The following is a 22436-nucleotide window of genomic DNA, read 5'->3' as shown; positions in this document are numbered from 1 at the left end:
TAACCGCACCTCTCTGTGTATTCACAGTTTCATCTATCGTTTCCTTTGCCACGGAATTATCACTCGTAAAATTTTCATTAGCCCTGACGGCTATGTTCGTATCTACTGCTGCCGTATTTCCAGCGGCTTCTTTCCTAACAGATGTTCTGCTAGGCTGGGCCGTTGCCCTCTGATGCTCCACTCGCCTGTTAACATGTAGCGTTCTGTGCGGCAGAAATGACTCATTCTGGCTCGCAGCTGACGCTTGTTTCGCCACAACACGTCGCGGCGTTCCGTGCCTGTCCCTAGCCTGTCTCATTACATTACGGTCGGTCCGGTATCTTTTCTCAAATCGGGGCCGGTATGTATTGTCCGCTTCCGTTTGGCCCGCAACGTTCGCGGAAATTAGTTTCCCGCGTCGTTGTTACTTTGCGCGGTATACCCTCTACCGCGACCTGAATAATTTCCTCTTCCTCTACCTCTGCCCCTACCTCTTTGCAACATATTGACGCGAAATCCTTCGCCGTCATTTCGTTCGTCATTGTGTCGGTTATTATGGTTACCAAAGTTTTGATAATTGGCACGACTTGCGCGCCAATGGTCTTCGTCTTCGACCCTTTCTAGATATGCTTGGAAGCTACGATGATTGCTTCCTACATACCTCTTTGAATCCTCCGGAAGCTTTTTGTATAGCTCCCAGATAATTTACGAATCTGATCTTCGGCCTCTTAAATGCGTCAATTTCCGGTACCAATACTCGCAGAAATCTTTCAAAGAATTCCTTCCTGCCCCTGTTATCATGTTGTTTGGCCATGATGAACTCCCGCCATAAATGGTCCTGCTTTTGTTCAGACCAATATTCTTCCGTAAATCTCTGCCTAAATTCTTCGAACGTCATTCGTTCGGTAGATAAATTTATTCCCCAGCGCTTAGCATCACCGGCTAAGGCGCTAATTACTACATTTATCCTTTCCTGATCAGACAAGTGCTCAGGAAATACTCTCTCGCAATTTTTGATAAAATCTAACGGATGCCACCCGTTATGTTTCTTGGCTGGATCGAAGCGTTCCTCGCCTTCTAACAGCTTCGTAATCGGTGTGCCATTACAGACAACACCAGGCCTATCTTCAATTTTGCTCTCCAGATCGAAAATTCTGCCTTGAATTTTCGTAGTATTCTGTTCACAGTTTTGAACACATCCGGTTACTTTTTTATCTAAATCCCTTTCAGTTTCTAAAACTACCTTTTCCAACCGTGATATTCCGTGTTGACATTCGTTTACGATCTCAGTTTTGAGACCGAAAACTTTTTCGTCTACTTTTGTTTCTACCAGGGGCTCTACTTTCTCTTGGATGTTGAGAATTTCAACATCGAACCTACTGTTAATGTTAACAATTTCCCCCTGCATAGTATCCATATTCTTGTTAATGGTATCAACTTCAAGTTTCAGAGTATTTACCACAGAATTTAAATTACCCACTTTTTGTTCTACCTGTTCTATTTGTTTACTAATTTTAATTCCCTGTCCTTCAACCTGTGCTTCAATTCAATCCACGTGTGTTTTGAGCTGCTCGTCAACATGAGTTTTAAGCTGCTCATTCTGTGTTTTGAGCTGCTCATCAACGTGCGTTTTAAGTTGATTAACCTGATTGCCGACTTGTTTTTGAAGTTGCTCAGTTTGTGTTTTGAGTTGATGGCCCTGCGTTTTGAGTTGCTCGTCAACGTGCGTTTTAAGCTGATTAACCTGACTGCCGACTTGTTTTTGAAGTTGCTCATTTTGTGTTTTGAGTTGTTCACTCTGTCCTGCAATTTGTTTGGTTAATTGTTCAAATAAGTCGTTCATACTTAAAAATTTTATATTGTTTTGTTCTACGGAATCCGTGTGTTCCGGTTCTACTTCGGAAGTTTCTTTCGGTTTTTTCTTTATCTGTGGTGAATCAAACCTGTCAGTGGATTCGTTCACGTACCCACTATCATCTACCAAGTCACCCTCTACTTCCTGTATTGTCCCTTGCTGTGTTCGAGACGATCTCGACATTTCAATCTGTTCGTTGACGTGTTCATGGTACTGTATGTACGCCAATTGTCTTCCGCTAACGCCATCTGTTATCTGGCCACATAAACTCCTGCTACTGCCAGCCGCATTCTCCATTTCGCTTGGCGCATGTACCCTGCCCACGTTCCTGTCCATATTGAATGCCAACTATACCACACTATTATACTTCACGCTCACTGCAATTTATTTTACTGAATTTTATTGCTATTCGTGCCACTGAACATCCACTGTTCGATCTTTATGTTAATTTGTAATCGACAACATCTGGATGTCCTGTCACCGGGAAGCCACGTGTAACGCTACCGCCCTAAACGGACGTAGGTTAGCTGTATAAAGCCTGTACTGTAATAAGTTCACGGGCTTCACCTTATAAATAAGGATTTTAGTACGTAATTTGACCGCGTGTACCTAATAGAAGCAAGATCGGACTTGTATTCAGTCAATAACTACAGCGATGCATCAAGCAAATGTAAAGTATAATTACTCTTTCGCATGGACAAGAAGTACACACAGTAGATGCTACCTATAATTAATAATTCGGTCGCCAGCTTACTTAGGCAATGAGTGAGTTTTTCCTTGTACAATTGGGTGCATGTACAAGCATAGTAACACGTAGTAAAGATGCGTTATACGGCAAAGTTTGGCACCAGAAAAATCCACTGAACTAAAGTTTTCTCTTTTTGTACTAATTTGGACGAGCTAAATTCACACAACACCACACAGCAATGATTATTACGATCTGCATTTCGTATATTGATCAGACTGAAATCGGGCATAGATTTTCCTAGAGTGCACAGTTTTGAAAACACACATACAATGTCACTATTGAAATTGGGACAACAACACTAATACACTTAGGTTCAATAAAGGACTTAAATTTACTGGTCAAATATGATAATATGATCAGCACATTTCAAGGTTTGAAAGAATGAACAAGAGAAAGGGGGGGGGGCCTAAAACTGTTATAGTCGTTATACTGAAACTGTTAAGTACTAAAAGGCAAATTAACACTCAAATTTATCGATCAATGGGTAACTACTCTTTTGTCTTACTTCTGAATAATTTAACTGTCATTAGTTCTGTCTCAAATTAATTAAATAGCATCGCTAACTCAATTCAAACAACTCTCTTCCAATTTAGTCATACTTTTGTTCTTTACCAACATTTACAATAACACACAGACTTTTTAGACTTCTTTATAGCATAGATTGATCTACTGATAATTCTTATTAACACTAATTTTTAAACTTTCAGTTCAGGATACTCGGGTTGCACAATACGAGGTAAGGATCCTGTCTAGGTCAGTGATCAGGATAAGTCATGGCTAACGCAATTCTGGTAAAAGTCACGTTATTATTGAACAATTAGAAACAGTTTCGACACTGGTCCACACAAATACACTTCTAAAGATGAAATAAATGTTTGACCTGTGCAAGTCGGTGCGGCGGTTGGCGGGCAGCGAGGTAGCGGGCAGCACGGCACACATACAAGCGCGGCTAAGGTTCACGCTACACAGGCACTTGCCATCTTCTTAGCGTCGTAATCTTTCCAATTTTGTGCCTCAGAATATAGCCATGCCAAGTAGTCGTCGGAATCGGTTCATCCGAGGCTCAATGGAATCCACTTTTCCTGGGTAGCCGCCTCGGTACAGTACGTGTTCCTCTGACCAATTCACAACTCCGACTCTTACTGATGCTCGCCTCCGACTGTATTACTGAGCCCGTTGTGCCGAACCGCGCCCAGTGTGCGTTTTCCCGCGCTTGCCTGCCTCCACCTTTTCCCGCTCCCCTACAGGTAGGGTATTCACCACAGGTTTTCTACTACACATATCCTACTGCCTTACCTACGTATGGACCAAGTGTTTAAATTACAATTTTCACGTCTTACAATAGTTTTAACAATAGTACACTTCCTTTTGATTATCACATTATTTGAAATCTAACATAAATAATAATTTTCATTACAAAAGTTACTCACTGTTTCTTTAACATGACACGAAAAGAGAAAGAAATACAATCAAACATTGTTCACACAAATTTATCGAAATTCATACAGGAAATAATTATTATATGTACAGTTGTCGTTACAGCCTCAACAACAAGAAATATGTGAGTAGTATAAGATCTGCATTACAAGCTGTACATGGTGTGGGTAAAGGTATCGACATGGTGTATAAGTGAACGAACAGTCAACTAGTGGAGTACATACATTTAGACCACCCTAACGAAAACATAGAACGATTACAGCTGCTCACATCATTGTCTCCCATGGGAAAAACATTGCACATGAACAAAATCATATTAATAATTCCAACATCTCCATTAACCAGCAGGAAAACATTCATACAAAGGAGTCTTATTATAGGTGGTTTGGATGATTTATGATAGGCAGATCCCATGGATATGAGGCAATATTCACTAGAAAATAAAGGATACCAGTATATTTTATTGGTAAATGTCAATGTCGTGTGACCAGGGCCTCCCGTCCTGTAGACTGTTCGCTGGGTGCAAGTCTTTCTATTTGACGCCACTTCGGCGGCTTGCGCGTCGATGGGGATGAAATGATGATGATTAGGACAACACAGCACCCAGTCCCTGAGCGGAGAAAATCTCCGACCCAACCGGGAATCGAACCCGGCCCTTAGGATTGACATTCTGTCAAGCTGACCACTCCGTTAATGGGGGCAGACATTTTATTGGTTATAGATACTTATTCCAAATTCTCATGGGCTCTACCTGCGAACGTGAAGACTGGTAAGAAAGTCGCATATGTCTTTGAACAATTACTGTAGGCAGGGATGAATCGTTGCCTAGACAGTCTTCAAACTAATGAGGGGGGGGGGTGATTTTTACAATCGGTGTTTCAAGGTAGGGTAATGAATCCGTACTGAATACACCACTGCTCAACATTCACCCACATGAGAGCGACAATTGTGGAGTGTCTGAATGGGACAAAAAGAAAAAGAAGAAAAACTATGTGGGTGTAATTTAATCTTTGAGAATCATATCAATGGCTAAATATTTTCCCAAAAGTAATTCCACAGTATAATCAAATTTGACATAATACCATAAAATGAGCCTATTGATATCCATTATAGTGATCTAAGTACATCAAACAGTCGCATTTAAAAGATGGCTCAATACAGGCACAAATTAAACGTAGGTGATTCTGTGCGTATTTCAAAGCATAAAGACAGTATTTGAGAAATCATACCTACCAAAATGGTCCACAGTACTATTTACAGTTTCCAAAGTGCGACAAACAGGTCCAACAAATAACACCATAAAAGATGGTGAGGGTGAAGAAACTGCTGGTAGTTTCTTCATGGAGGCATTACAGAAAAGATCTAAACCCGACATGTTTCTCACAGAGCATGTCATAAGGAAGTGAAGGATCAAGGTTATAGTGAATGACTTGCATTTTCATCAAGCCCAAGAGATCTGTGCTTGATAAAGACGTGGTGAGTATAATTAATGCAGACTCTCCAGGCATGCAGTATCACAGTGTGTGTCATAGGATGCGCATCATGCTCATTAAAATTAGTATTCTTGATAGACTCCAACTGAATTATTGTGGACCTGAAGCAAAACTGCAAAAGTGTCTGTAGTGCAGTGATAAGGCTGTAAGAAATATGATTTAGCATAATCTACAAATAAAGGTTAAGCAGATCGTCACATCACAGATCGAAGTTTCGCCAATAAAGCTAAGCAAATACATTGAAGAAGGGATACAAGCATAGGCCAACATATAGCAGCGTGTGCTGCAATAAACTTTACCCAGAAAAGTTCGACAGGATCACTACTTGGTTTCTCAATGAGTCAGAAGAAATACAATAAATTTTATGGTTTAGCAGAACTTGTGAATACGAGAGTTGTCCAGAAAGTAAGTTCCGATCGGTCGCGAAATGGAAACCACAGTTTATTTATTCTCGAGTCAGAAACATACAAATTTATAGTAGCCATACTCATCAATAAATATGTACATACAAATTGTATTTATATTACATGTGCCCAGTACTTTGCAACCTCCAAGGCGCTTGGAGTAGCTTGCAGGAGATCAATCTTCGTGCAGGATGTAGGGCACAAGAGGCACTGGAGCATGTGGCTTGTGGTTTGTTCTTGCCCACAATCACAGGACGTATCTTCTGTTATGAAGCCGCATATCTTCAGGTTATCTCTGGATCGTCCGACTCCTGATCATAACCTGTTTAAAGATTTCCACACCAGCGAGCTCTCGTTGTGTCCAGGTGGTAGTTCTTCAGCTTCTGGCGTCTGCAGGTGAGGCGTCGACTTCTTCGATAACTCCAGCCTTGCCTTCTCTGGTGAAATGGTGAGCTTCTCGGATGTTCTCAGGAAGCTCTTTCCCGATTTCAGCCGTTGCTGTGGGGGATTATGTCCCTGCAGTGGATGGGCACTGTCCTGTTCCACTTTCAATCTCTCCTTGTTGGCAGCCACTGTTCTGCGTACCCATGGTGGCGCTATTCCAGCCAGGCAGTAGAGCTTATCAGTTAGGGTAGGTCTTAAGCAACCTGTGATCAACCTGCAGATTTCGTTGAGAGCAATGTCTACTTGTCTGGCATGAGATGACCTGTACCAGACTGGAGAACCATATTCAGCAGTAGAAAAGCACAGTGCCATTGCAGAACAGCCAATAGTTTGTGGATGTGATCTCCACTGGTCCCCGCTAGTTTGCGAATTGGGTTGTTTCGAGCGGAGATTTTCATTTTGGTGTTCTTGCAGTGAGTTTTGAATGTCAGAGTTCTATCGAGAGTGACTCCCAAGTATTTAGGTGCGTGATGATGCTGGAGTCGGATGCCTGACCATGCAATATATAGCTCACGATTAGCTTCCCTGTTCCTTAAATGAAAGGCACACACTTGTGTCTTCGAAGGGTTTGGTCTCAGTTGGTTCCGACTGTAGTAGCTTGACAGTGTTCTAAGTGCTGTTGTCAGGTTATTTTCCACTCTTTCAAAGCATGAGCTCTGCTAGCAAGGGCTGGGTCATCTGCATATAAGAATCTTTTTGTGCCTGGGGTCAATGGCTAGTCGTTGGTATAAATGTTGAAGATAAGTGGAGCCAAAACCATTTTTCTGCACTCTCCAGCGACTGCGTTGTCCTTGAAATTCAACAAAAAACCTGCGGTTTAGGAGGAGGGTGCTGAGTAGTCTAACGAGGTGGGCGTTCTTGATCATATTGTTTAATTTTGGTTGGAGTAACCGATGATGGACAGTATCATACGCTGCTGTGAGATCCACGAAGATCACGCCCATTACTTGACGGGTTTCAAAGCCATCCTCTATAAAATGAGTGAGATTCAAAAGTTGCCCTGTGCACCTTCTGTTTGGTCGAAATCCTGCTTGTTCGGGTATGAGAAGAGGGTCTATTACTGGTAGGATTCTATTCAGAATCATACCTTCGAACAGTTTATAAAGGTGACTCAAATGGCTAACTAGTCTGAAATTATTGGGATGATTTGCTTCCTTTCCAGGTTTCAGAAGAGCTACCACCCTGCTCTTTCGCCAGATCTTTGGTATTTGGTACTGGTTCATGCAGTTGTCGAAAAGCTGCAGGATCCACTTTCTTGTTTCCGGGCCGAAATTCGTGATTTGCTCCATACGGATGTCATCTAGACCGGATGCTTTACCAGTTTTGCTCTCCTTAATAGCCTTGTTTAATTCACATATCTGGAATGGGAGAGTCAGATTCCTCGTTTGTTCTTGGGCCTCTTGCTGTACTTTCGGAACTTTGATTCTATGGCTTCCTTTCCCATTCATGAGCAGTTGGTGTGCTATCTGATCTGCGGTAATGTTGCAGTGTGCTGTGGATCTGGTTGGGTCACTACTGACGCGTCTCAATAATCTGCACGCTTTATGATTGTTTGTGATGAGATCAAGTTCTTCTATAGTTTTAACCCAAGAATTCCTTTTGGATTCTTTCAGAGATGCAATAAGTTTATTCCCAGCCGATAGCATTGTCTCGCGCAAAAGGATCCTCGAATAGTACCTTATACTCTGTACATTGAGCACTGAGTTCTGAAGTTAGGCCAGGAATGTATGATGTTCGACAACCCCGAGGAATTGCAATTCTGGAGCACCTCTTCGCAGCCCTCACAAAAGTATCATACGAGTCAGGTGAAGGTTCAATATTGGGAACTGCAGCGTCCAGCGTTTCTGTAAACTTCGGCCAGTTGGCTTTCCTGAAGTTAAACCTCCTTCTGAACGGAACTGTCTGTGGTCTAACGAGAAACGTTTTATTTGCAACAGTTAAGTACACCTTCCACCTACTTCTCTATATAGTCGCCTCTCCAACTTCGAGTGTTATCGTAGTGTTGTATCAACTTTCCAATAGCCTCGTCATAGAAAGCAGCCGCCTGTGCTTTCGGCCAATTATCTGCACTGGTCTGCAGCTCATTGTCAGCGGTTCTTGTGAGCAGAGAGGAGACTCAGGGGGAGCCAATTACGGACTGTATTGTGAGCGATCAAACACTTCTCGTTAGAAACGCTGCAGGAGCGTCTTCATCGCCCCTGCAGTGTGCGGCAGAGAATTGTCATGAAGAAGGAACTGCTCGACAGTTGTGTTATGTGGGCTGCAGGCCCTCATACTTGGCGGGAGACGCTATTCCCTACGCATCTTTACGTGCTCACTGTTCACTCAGAACTGAAAAGAGCGACGCCACACGATCGACAGGCATAACTAGAGACACTACCCAACACATCGGTGCAAAGCTTTACCGGATTTTCCCAGAGGTTTCCATTTCGCGACCGATCGGACCTTAATTTCTGGACAACCCTCGTATATTACTGGTAAGCACAATCTCAAACAAGTGTAATATTACGCGACTTCATATTTGAACGACCGGTTAATATATAGTACCTGTGGATTCTGTCCTTCAGTAGGCCTAGGATACACGACTGTTCAGGTTCTCCGCAACCCAATGTATCCTCCAGTGACAGTCCAGACATTAGACCATCTCAAGATTAATATTCAGGAACAGGACAGAAATTTAGTTGATTTTCGTGGTTTGTTGTTGTGGTCTTCAGTCCTGAGACTGGTTTGATGCAGCTCTCCATGCTGCTCTATCCTGTGCAAGCTTCTTCATCTCCCAGTACCTACTGCAACCTACATCCTTCTGAATCTGCTTAGTGTATTCATCTCTTGGTCTCCCCCTACGATTTTTACCCTCCACAATGCCCTCCAATACTAAATTGGTGATCCCTTGATGCCTCAGAACGTGTCCTACCAACCGATCCCTTCTTCTGGTCAAGTTGTGCCACAAACTCCTCTTCTCCCCAATCCTATTCAGTACCTCCTCATTAGTTATGTGATCTACCCACCTTATCTTCAGCATTCTTCTGTAGCACCACATTTCGAAAGCTTCTATTCTCTTCTTGTCCAAACTATTTACCGTCCATGTTTCACTTCCATACATGGTTACACTCCATACAAATACTTTCAGAAATGACTTCCTGACACTTAAATCTATATTCGATGTTAACAAATTTCTCTTCTTCAGAAACGCTTTCCTTGCCATTGCCAGTCTACATTTTATATCCTCTCTACTTCTACCATTATCAGTTATTTTCCCCTTCATTTAGGAGGGCTATATTCAAAGAAGGATGGAGACTCTACATCGATTTCACGACCCACACGCAATGTATTTGCCTTTCTGTTCCAAGAAATGGAATATGTAATAAATGGCACCAAAATCGACTGCACCCGTAATGTGGGAACTACATGAAGTCTTAAAACAAACGTTTCTTCATCTACTTTTGATTTGAGTTGTCTGCAGAATGCCGGGTAGGTCATAGACGGATCGAGAAGTGAATGTGACCACTTTTCTGCATGCTTATCACTTACGATGTTTATGGAATTCCTTGAAGATATGCACTGAATCATTATGAACTTGAAACAAGAACTGATTAACAGTTCAGTGAGAACCTAATCTCATACAGAATAAAACAGTGCTGGAGAAGGCCATCTGGAAGATGTCATACATTGCAGTATTGGACGAAGAGTTCCTACAATTCCTGAAGGTACTGAATTTCTCCGCCCTGTTCTCATTATACTCTCATTCATGGGAAGTGTATGAATATCCAGTCATCCTAACAACATCAAAACAGAGCTGGTTAGTTAAAATAGCTTTTGAGGTAGCCGCGTAGTCGTGTGTGTGTGTGTGTGTGTGTGTGTGTGTGTGTGTGTGTGTGTGTGTGTGTGTGTGTGCTGCCCTTAGTGTAAGTTAGTTTAAGTTAGATTAAGTAGTGTGTAAGCTTAGGGACCGATGACCTCCGCAGTTTGGTCCCATAGGACTTACCTCAAATTTTTTGTTTCTTTAAAAATCGTTCATTATGTTAGTGCTGCAGAACAAGAGGAAAGGAAACTTGAAGAAACATTTGTGTGTATTTGGCAGCTGTAAACTAACAAATGCTGTGGTGGTACTCAGTGAAGAATGTTACCCGTATGATAACATACAGCTGAACTGGCAGTATACAACATACAGTACATTACACTACATGTGTTAGAAGTTTCGTCCCTCCTGCTATGGGTCGGTCGATGGATCCAGATACGTACCGAATTTAATAATTAGTGCCTATCGTCATTATAGCTACTTGAAAGCGAAACGATTTAAATTAAGAGTGGGCCTGTTGATGTCCATATAGGATTTGGATCATCGGGCAATTTCTGTAAAGAAATTGCTGTCATACATTGTTGTTACATGACATTGGTGATTTATTGTTTGCTGACTGCAATGGTGAATGAGTAGTATACGTTGATGAGTAATGCATCACATCCGTGCTGTTTCGTGAGGGAACCTCAGAGTGTGAACATTATTGCTGACACGCAAGATATTCTGCACAAATTTCGACAATTTGTTTACAAAGTTCCAGCTTTTGTTGCCTTTCTAACGTTACACGTGTAATAACAATACAACTATCGAATTTGGAAGCTCCTAAGGTATTCAGAAGAATTAAATGGAACAAAACTTAAAGGATAACATTATGGCCGACACAAAATCACCATTCAGAGGACTGGGACGAGCCTTGCTTGTCTGTGGAACATGAGCTGACGGCGTTTCGGAATTTCGGTTACATTGATAGTGTGGTTTATGTCAAAGGCAGAATGAGTGTGTATTAGTTGAATAAAATATGTGATTTTGCGTTATATGCCTGTCTAATGATCTGTCAGCTCAAGAAGATGCATGAAAAAGAAGAGGGAGGAAGAAACGATGCTTTTATTTCTGCTTCAAATTATATGAAATTACTTTTAACTTCGGTGACCAATAAACGTTTTTTAAAACTAAATTATGCATTTGACTTATTCTCTTGTTCCTTGTAAACCAACAGTTTTTAATACATATTAAAAATTATGAGGAATATATCTGTCCAAACATTTATTAGAGTAATGTGTGAAACTTTGAGGTGAACTGGATAAGACCTTCTTGAAATATTTGGAAAGAACCTTCTCCTTTATATATTATATACATAAAAATACGTAGTCTATGTCCGTCCAAACATGCATTAGAGTATAATGTAAAATGATGAAGGAAATTGGTCGAGTACTACTCTAGATTTTTAGTAACAACGTTATACAACGGCTCATCATTTTTATAGTAGTATAGATTGGGTACAATTCCGAAGCATTCGACATATCTGGTTATGCGGCCAATAATCCTTGCCATATAACGCAATAAAACGAGAAGGTTGTCATTCTGATGAAAGACGAGGCAAATGGGTTGCAGATCGTAGTGTCTGTGGGTCTGAGATCTAAAATATGTGTGTATCTTACAGAAACAGGTGCCACACAAAGGCTGGCTAAGGGTGAGTCTGGTGCACCCTCCACAGCTTTCACAACTGATAATTACTTGCAGTGGCTGCTACCTAGTGAGGAGCTTTCTTGTTCTCCTCTGTAATGGTAACCCAAGCGAGCATTTGATCCCGAGCAACTTACATATGGCTTGCCTAGTCATGACATCTACATCTACATCTACATACATACTCCGCAATCCACCATACGGTGCGTGGCAGAGTTTACCTCGTACCACAACTAGCATCTTCTCTCCCTGTTCCACTCCTAAACAGAACGAGGGAAAAATGACTGCCTATATGCCTCTGTACGAGCCCAAATCTCTCTTATCTTTGTGGTCTTTCCGCGAAATATAAGTTGGCGGAAGTAAAATTGTACTGCAGTCAGCCTCAAATGCTGGTTCTCTAAATTTCCTCAGTAGCGATTCACGAAAAGAACGCCTCCTTTCCTACAGAGACTTCCACCCGAGTTCCTGAAGTATTTCCGTAACACTCGCGTGATGTTCAAACCTACCAGTAACAAATCTAGCAGCCCGCCTCTGAATTGCTTCTATGTCCTCCCTAAATCCGATCTGATAGGGATCCCAAACGCTCGAGCAGTACTCAAGAATAGGTCGTATTAGTGTTTTATAAGCGGACTCCTTTACAGGTGAACCACATCTTCCCAAAATTCTACCAATGAACCGAAGACGACTATCCGCCTTCCCCACAACTGCCATTACATGCTTGTCCAACTTCATATCGCTCTGCAATGTTACGCCCAAATATTTAATCGACGTGACTGTGTCAAGCGCTACACTACTAATGGAGTATTCAAACATTACGGGATTCTTTTTCCTATTCATCTGCGTTAATTTACATTTATCTATATTTAGAGTTAGCCGCCATTCCTTACACCGATCACAAATCCTGTCCAAGTCATCTTGTATCCTCCTACAGTCACTCAACGACACCTTTCCGTACACCACAGCATCATCAGCCAACAGCCGCACATTACTATCCACCCTATCCAAAAGATCATTTATGTAGACAGAAAACAACAGCAGACCTACCACACTTCCCTGGGGCACTCCAGATGATACCCTCACCTCCGATGAACACTCACCATCGAGGACAAAGTACTGGGTTCTATTACTTAAGAAGTCAACGATAAGAGATGTGGTGACGGGGAGACATAGTGAAAAACGTTTCTAGTCATATGAAATGTGTCTCTGTAACATCGAGTCATTATCATCTACCAAATAAAAATATATCTAGTCATTAACGCATAGGTGGGCAACCGGCGGCCCTCGATCCAGGTCAGGCCCGAGAGTGGTTTCAACATGATCCACGTAAGAAACTCGTTGGAGAGAGAGCGAGGCTCTGCAGAATTTTGCAGCGAAAGTTGTTAAGACAGCTATCGTAAAATGTCGCAAGTAAAGAAAAAATGTTCACAACAGGCAAATAAATGTAAAAATCTGAAGATGGGGTCAACAAAAAAATGGAAGTACGCTCAAAAACGCGTGTTTTGTGGAGTAATTTGTTGGCGTGCTGCTTCGTAAAACGGTTGGCATTCACATTGTTTATATGTCTGAATTACTGTGTTAAGTGAGCTTTCATTACGTCATGTGATGAGGCGGAATACAAACTTAAGTATGTATGAGAATGGAGCCTGAGGGTCAACAGCGGTTGTTCATGACTTCACTGTGACGCAAAACCCAGTTACGCTGCCTCTTTACTGTACCAAATCTGATTACAAAATGATACCCAGTCTCGCGTTCCTAGAGTTTATGTCGTGGTATGGATCCGCAGATTTTTAAGAGTCGGCAAATTTATTTTAATTTTCTGTTTTGTTACGATGCTTTCCTGTCGCCACATCAGATAGTCTACCTACGGAAGAGAAATCATGTGCACCAATCCATCTGTGAAATGTGTAATCTTTGTTCTGTACGTTATCATATTTTAACTGTTTGTTTATTGTGCCTCCTGAGGCGGGGTTGGAGACCAGCCCAGCATTTGCCTAAGCGAGCATAGAAAACCATCTGAAACCACATTCACGCTTGCTGTTTCTGTCTTTCTTTCTTTCTTTCTTTTCGCCGCTGGACAGGAAAGAGAAACTTCAAGAAAGGATATACTTGCCACCGCCACTTGTATACTTCGAAAAATAAGAATTGCATCTCTTCAGGCGTTAGCGCCTATCTGTGCCTATCCCAAAACAACTCCCCTATTACTAAAATAAGGCAGGAAAGGAAGAAAGTATGGTGAAAGAACACACAACGGAGCAATGAAAATGAAAGTAGTTTTGTAGGGGTTTTTCTTGTATTATATTATTCAATATTTTTTACCAGAATTCCAGGGGTCGCTCTCGCCTTCGGACGGTGGAACAACCAAACGTGTGTTCTCGAAATTTTTAAAGGAGATTCCATTTATAGCTCGTTCAGAGCATCATGTCAACAAAATAAGCATCAGCTTCTAATGGCTTGCACGTTCCAACTGGAAGGCGGGTCATGATATTTGAAAAGAATTGCTTGTATCGGAGATTGCGATTAAGTTCATAGTCTCGATCATTACGGTACGACCAATAACCCAGTTCAGACTTCTTGTCGGGGCCACAAAGGTAGCGGACCATATGGCCGCGTATCGAGTTCACGGCGTTAGTTTTCGTTGCAGGCTAATGAATCATATCTAGGAATAAAAGTGTATGGATAGTGATACGAGCAAGTGCCTGTAGGGAACGAAAGCCAAAATACCTTGCGCGAGCCTCCAGGTGTCAGACGACGGACCACATGGGAATCGGTGGGCGTCTGTGTCATCCACACCGCAATTAACGCAATTAACGTATATTAGCGAGACGGATGCGGAGCAAACGAAATTGGATGAACTGTTTGCCACTGAAAGTGATATACCAGGTGGATTGGACGATGGTGTTGAGAAAGCCTACATGCCTTGCTTTCCATACATGACGCCATGTAATCTGGGGAAACTTGTGTTTGATGGGATTGGGGGACTGAGCATTTTGTAGAGCGTCATGTACAGTCCTTGTATAGAGTATTCGTGGAAGTGGTATGTAATGAAACATGTAGCTTAATTCCAGAAAGAAATGCCAAAAGTGATAAAAGGGGAATGGAATGTCTGATAACACGACTGGGGCTGACATGGAAACTGGTGCATAATAATGTAAAAGTATTCTGATATGGTTCGTCGGGCAATGGCGCCAGACTTCCAGTTGGGAGCTAGCAAAAAATGTCCTAACTCTGGTACGTGGAATAAGCCAACGCCAACACTTTCCCGTAGGAGGGAAAGAGAGGAATATTGAACTTTAAATAATATCCCGGTACAGACAAAGAATCCCATCACCATCAAGATACGGTGGACGAGAGTAATTGGGAAAGGGAAACACTAGCGCCACATGGGGAATGCGAGAGGTGTGGAAGACATTCACGTATTGTGCGTGCTGTACAGTGTCAAGGGATCTAAGGCCGTTATTCACGAGGGCAGCCCTGATCGTTTGGAGGAGACGACTGCCGTTTGCTGCCGCCGAACAACGGAGATGTTTCATGAAATCAGTGCCCAAACAGTGGAGGCCACACTTAGAAGAGCAACACATCTCTCAGAGAAGCCCTCACCAATGAGCAGACTCTGCGATTTGGAAGCGTTAAGAGAACTACCAGATGCATCCCCATTTGTCACCACCAGTGTCAGAGCTGCACGGACATCATCTTCACTGCATAGGTAGAGCACAAGATCATCAGCTAAGGCCGTACAACAGAAGCAGTGCCCATGCAATGTCGGGCCCACCAGGCGTTGGAAAAGTCTCTGGAGAAGGGTCCTAACACCAAAGCATACAGTCTCAGGAAAAGTGGGCAACGTTGTCGGACAGAGCGCTCGATTACTAGGGTCGCAACGAGGCGATCATTATAGAGTATTCTTGAAGTTGCGCCCCTCAATAGACGCATTACCATCTTTACTGTATGAGCTGGAAAACCTATGTGCTGGAGGACTGTCTTCAAACACGTGCCGAGTGGCCAAGCGGTTTTAGGCGCCATGTCACGGATTGCGCGGGCCCTCCCGCTGGAGGTTCGAGTCCTCCCTCGGGCATGGGTGTGTGTGTTGTTCTTAGCATAAGTTAGTTTGAGTAGGCATAAGTTACGTTGAGTAGTGTGTAAGTCTAGGGACCGATGACCTCAGCAGATTGGTACCTTAGGAATTCACACACATTTGAAATACCTGACTGAAGTCAAACGACGGTAGTGCACAAGGTAGATGACGCGACATGGCGAGGGCGATCATGTCCCTGTAAAAGCAGAGAGCCGTATGAAAATCGTATTCACCAACCAGCTTCCACTATTCGCACGGAGGGTCCTGGAGAGATATCCGGCTGGCATGAAATATCCGGCACAGCCACTGTGGCCGCAATTAGTGGGTGGAAACTGGGTCGGGCGACACCGTGGGGCTCTACCCGATGGATGGGCCAGCATCCTCGTCTGCTCCGTCATCGACAGCCGGCCGGTGTGGCCGAGCGGTTCTAGGCGCTTCAGTCAGGAACCGCGCGACCGCTACGGTCGCAGGTTCAAATCCGGCCTCGGACATGGATGTGTGTGATATCCTTAGGTTAGTTAGGTTTAAGTACTTCTAAGTTCTAGGGGACTGAGGACCTCAGATGTTAAGTCTCATAGTGGTCAGAGCCATTTGAACCATTTTCCGTCATCGACATCGTCAGCCAAGGAGACCGGAACCGGCAGAAAGCGACCATCGAGGGCTAGGGCCTGTGCCGCTGCCACAGTGGGATCCAGGGAATCTCCCTCCACAGGATCCTTATTTGTCGGATGGGATCGTAGGCGGTGGAATGGATGATCCCAAGATGGGACATCGGGAGTGGACACTCGAAGGAAGATCACTGTCTGTTCAAATGTGTGTGAAATCTTATGGGACTTAACTGCTAAGGTCATCAGTCCCTAAGCTTACACACTACTTAACCTAAGTTATCCTAAGGACAAACACACACACCCATGCCCGAGGGAGGCCTCGAGCCTCCGCCGGGACCAGCCGCACAGTCCGTGACTGCAGCGTCTAAGACCGCTCGGCTAATCCCGCGCGGCTTACTGTCTGTGATCCGGTCCAGTGTGTCCTCGGATGGCGTTAGGAACCTCGCTTCTTCCATTTTCGGGGCGACCGCTGCTTTCGAATGTGCTGCTCCGTGTCAGAATGTGGACGTTCGTCATCTGAAGCCGTGCCCGTCTGAAGGAAAGCAGAGGTTCGATGTCCATCGTAGCGGACGGGCCGTTCATCGAGCTCTGTAGGGTTGTTGGTCTCGTCGCTGTCAGATGTGATTGTGCTTGTGAGGTCAATGCTACACCACACAGAGGAGGAGTGGCTGTGGGTGAACAGGCGTTTCCTGAAGTGACATATCCCGGTTGCACATGGCCGAGGCGTAAGTATGCGGTGAAGAAGTGACCGTCGCTTTGGGAGCTGCGGGACTGGTTGGGATCTGTAGCAAACGGCGACGGAGACAATCGGACCTAACATGCCCCTCTTTTCCACATCCTGCACACGTCCACAGCTGGGCTTCTACATGACTATGTCTCGAAAAAAATGGTTCAAATGGCTCTGAGCACTATGGGACTTAACGTCTGTGGTCATCAGTCCCCTAGAACTTAGAACTACTAAAACCTAATTAACCTAAGGGCATCACACACATCCATGCCCGAGGCAGGATTCGAACTTGCGACCGTAGCGGTCGCGCGGTTCCAGACTGAAGCGCCTAGAACCGCACGGCCACAATGGCCGGCTACTATGGCCCGCGCACAATCTATCAGCAGATAGAATGGTACGTGTTAGGGCAGTTCAATCTTGATCGGACACCATTTAACATGTGGTATGTCGTGAACGTCTACTTTTTCCCCGATGCGGCCCACAACGTTGCCGTAGGGTCAGGAGGCTTCGACGTCCACGTCTTGTGGCACTTCAAAAGGAGGCTAAAATACCAGAATTTTCTGAAGGCCGAATCCAGCCTGGTTTGTCGTCATCTTCCCAATATTCCCGCCGGAATGCTTAAACTTTAGTCCGTGTGCATGTCGGCCCACTACGTCAGCACATGTTTCCGCCATCGTCATTTTAATGTAGACGATACTAGCCGGTGATAGAGAAGTGAATACCTATCACTTCTTGTGGGTCCAGGTGTATGGAATTTTCGATTTCGTAAATACGTTGTCGTATATGTTCGGCTTGAAAAATTACTTTACTGTCGCTCAGCGGTAAGAGTGTGCCATGGCGTACAATACTGATGGACGCACACAAATACCACGACGCGAAACTAAACAACTCCGTTACCCGAGCGCTGCCCGGTTCGTGGAGCCGGACCGCACGCGACCACGGCAGAAAGCCAACTTTGTCTGGTACACCAGCCCAACAGTTCCTAATCCGCCGCGCGGATTCGATCTCCGTCTAGTTCATATACTCGTCTCGGAAGCTAGCACCCTGCGCGTAATGCCGTCGCTACACGGGACATAGCGCCCTACAATTTTTGTGACTTCACTTTCTGCAGTTTCTCGTTGAGAAGCTATTTCGTCAGGTGAAACACAAAAGAAGTTTACGATATTTCGGCACTCTGCCATGTAAAGTAGAACCAATAGGAATCAAGAGCGCTCCCTATGTCACAAGCAGAAAGCAAGACGCCATACTGTATTTGTCGTGTTCAGCAGAAGCCCATATTCGATGGGTTTCATGTTACACGAATCGCCCTATGAATATATGTTGTTTCTAAGCACCAGCACGTTGAATGTCTCGAGAACGAATCGTTGTTGCTACGATTTGCTGTAATAAAATGACGGGAAACGTAATGTCGGTGTTTTAAGAATTTTCGTATTTAGTTATTTTCGCGTTATGGTTGGTTGGTTTGTGGGATTAAAGGGACCAGACTGCTACGGTCATCGGGCCCTTCGCGTTTTGACACGCGTGTCATGAGTGCAAGCCGTTTTAACACAACGATCCATTTAAAATTCATGAAAATGTGTCTTTCTTACTATGATTTACATTATAAGTGTCAATAACATTTCGAACACGAAAGTAAAGGAAAAGAAACAAATTACAGATGATTCACAGCATTGCATAGTCGGTTGGAGCACTGAAAAGTTACGCAAGTATGTGAATGGCTGAGTGTTCGTGTCCCGTTGGTTCTATTTTTTTTCACCTTCGTGTTTGGTAAAAGGTTATGGGAGTTTAATATTAATTCATTTGATGTTATGTAAACAGAGGTGAGTTCTCTGTCAGGAATGAGTGTGTTTGATTTGGTGAACTTACATAAGCTGATGTTTTCCTGGATGGACATGGATCTTCCATTTTTGTCTTACTACGCTTTCACGGCTATTAAAGTTTTTATTTACGTATACCACAGAGAGAAAAACATGACTAGCATACGGTAAGGAAACGAAATGTTCGTTTTAATAGAGCTAACGTAGGAATTCTACGCTCGTCCTTTTTTGTGCACAAACTCTATGGTTTGCTAGCCAAATAAATGCGGCAACCGTCGCTGGAGAGCACCGAGAGCGCAAAATCACATCAACCAGCTCGTGCCGTGGGATATTCCGTCTGCGTGCACGTCAACGTTAGCTGCCTCGTCCCGTGCTGACGGCTTTAGGCTATACTAGGAGGCCATTAACAATCTGTATTTCTAAGCGGCTATAATGGTTACCCAATCTTTCGGTCCCAGTTCCACGTTCCCTACCTAATGGCAGCCAGGACAAAAAAATTAAATTTTCACTATTTCATGTACTTATTGACCAAATTTACAAATTTAAAATATTGTTACAATATACTCACTGAGAGTTACAATCTTACGTTAAACATTTAATACAAAAGACAAGTATTAAACTTAGGAGCTGTGTATTTCTTCTGAGTCAGTGTAACTGTGTGCAAATTACCCAGACTATATTCATAAATTTGTATTGCTGCCATCACTCAGCTTATATTACTAGACAACGCAAAGGCAGATATCGCAAGTTGGAAAAGAGAGTATGTGTGAGAGATAGACGGTGATATATGTATACATAACCGTATGACAAACCCCTACCCCCAAAAATATTTCTCCCTTTCATACCTCCTCTGTGTTACCACAGATGAGGTGTCACTGATCTCATTTGTACTAAGATTGCCGTACACGGGAGGTGCCTATTTTCTTCCACCGTCCTGAGTGGAATGCATAAGTTCTAATAAATGTTTACCAACCTGCAGTCTTCTGTAATTGTTGTCCCCTACGCAGAAAACAGCACGTAGGTCGTGAATCCATTATCTTGACGCTGTGAGAAACTCTTAGCGAGGAAATGATATTTTAGAAGTAATTAAATTTCTACTATATGCACAACACGAGAAACTGCACAATTGCATTCCACTTTATAGTCACAAATAATTTCTATTCTTCAACAAAATAATGAACTGCGTATTTCCGTAATTACTGTCACACTGTACCAAATAACCATACATTACTAATAAAGTCTTAACCAACACCGACCGTGGCAGACAACATGTCTGTCCTCCGACACTGCCCAACCAGCTCTGATCTTACAGCCGAACCACTTCGCCATCCAAGTTAGGCGCGATCCGAAGATCACCGAAGTGCTTCGTCTTGCCTTTTCGCTTAGCAGTTGTTTATTACTCTGCTGGTTATTAATACTTGTGAAGTAAGGGAATGATAACACGCTTTTGAGAGATGCTTTAATTTGAGTTGCAAGCAAATACGCTGTTCCATTTGTCTAATATTAATAACAGAAAATTATCATTATGGCACGCAAATTCCGAACGCAGCAGCCAATAGCGGAGAAGGATCACAATTTAGGCGGTCTTTCTCACGACACCCGTAAGGAACAAACCATCTGTCATCGGTATCTCACACCACATTACCTCGTTTTGTCACTGCAGCCTTCTCAACTACTCTAAGAAAAGCTTCTTGTACCTGAATATGATGACTGCAAAGTCAGAAATATTACGCAGGCCATGCATGACCTTCATGTACTCGTCTCGGAAGCTAGCACCCTGTGCGTTATGCCGTCGCCACACGGGACGAGTTAGCTAACGTCGACATAGCGCCCTACAATTTTTGTGACTTCATTTCCCGCTGTTTCTCGTTGAGAAGCCATTTCGTCACGTGAAACACAAAATAAGTTCTACGATATTTCCGTTCGGGAAAAGTGCCGTTAGTTTCGTGAGGTTACCACAATTTTCTTCATGAAAAATACTTTCCATTTTTCTCTGAATTTATACAACTTGTTTGTTTATTTTCCTCAATTCGAGTCCATGACGCCAGAGAGAGCAAATGAAGTTAACATAGACCAACTAATTTACTATTCCGTTGCTTAAAAACATCGCTATGCTTGGTATCCCTCTGACGTTTCCCTGGGAAACAAATTCGGCGGAAATAATGCGACTCCATCTCGACAGCTGTTACGTGGAGAGAGATCCCAGTGAGTTTCGATGGTCCACCCCTCCCCATGACACTTTGCAGCTGCTCTTCTTCTGTCAAATTTGCGTGGCAGCCGGAGACATTATTTTGCAGCGAACGTCAATCGTTCGCCCACTCTCCGAGAAAATGCAAAAAGCTGAGTCGCAAGATATGCTCCACTGGAAAATCGGAAGCGATTTGTGAAACATCAGCGTGCACTAAAATCGTGATGCACCAAAGACTTTTTTTTTTACTAATCGTCTGTCATAGTACAGCTATTGCATACAACTGCACAATGGCATCGTACGCTACAAAGCTACGTGTAAAAAGTTAATTTTTTTATTTAACGCCTCCAGATGTATATAGCAGTCTAAAATTGTAGAGGAACTTGTAAAAATTACGCGTATAGCAATATTTTAATAACGCTAAACGTGAAAGCGTGCAAAGGCAAAATCGTATATTTCGTATCCCTCTTACAATTAGCATTAAGTCCGTAAGTCCATGGCACTATGACTAGCGAAACTTCTGAAGAACGTTAATATATGAGTTTTTTTTATTCACCTTCGCATTTTCTGAAGGTTAGTTGGACTTTCCAGTTAATTTAATAGAAATATGACCTGTAATATCCGATGTTTTGTATATGTAAGAGCTCCCTCTCTCAGGAATGTGTTTTGTTCCATTTTGTGAACGACCCAGGGAACATAGAGCAATGAACTGCAAGACTGCTACCTACGTCATTGCCTGATTCCATCGCAATTAAATATTTGTGTATTCATCCAAAAACCTTTCCAGATTGTGGGATACATAATTCCTTTATAAACAGTGTGTAGGAACATGTGGACAAACATGGATGTGGACGTTATTCATGCATGTGCGCACACACACACACACACACACACACACACACACACTTATATTAAGAACAAAAATATTAAAAGAATATTGTAGAGTAGAAATGACATTTTGGTTTTAAGTAAAGCAGATAGATTCAGTTGGAGACACTGCACTTTCTTATTTTCAGTCTCTCGTATTTCGGATGTTCTAAAAACATGGCTATGTAATAGAAACAATGATCCAATACGAATACTTTTACTAAAAAGTGAGAATGATAAAATAATTATTGTCTTGCTTGGAAGGTTATTCTAAATTTGTATACTACCATGACAACGTGCCTGGCGTATGGACAAGGG

The sequence above is a fragment of the Schistocerca nitens genome, chromosome 3 (assembly GCF_023898315.1).
Source record: "Schistocerca nitens isolate TAMUIC-IGC-003100 chromosome 3, iqSchNite1.1, whole genome shotgun sequence".
Lineage (NCBI taxonomy): Eukaryota > Metazoa > Arthropoda > Insecta > Orthoptera > Acrididae > Schistocerca > Schistocerca nitens.
The sequence above is the reverse complement of the archived record's forward strand: the minus strand, read 5'-3'. Positions refer to the sequence as shown.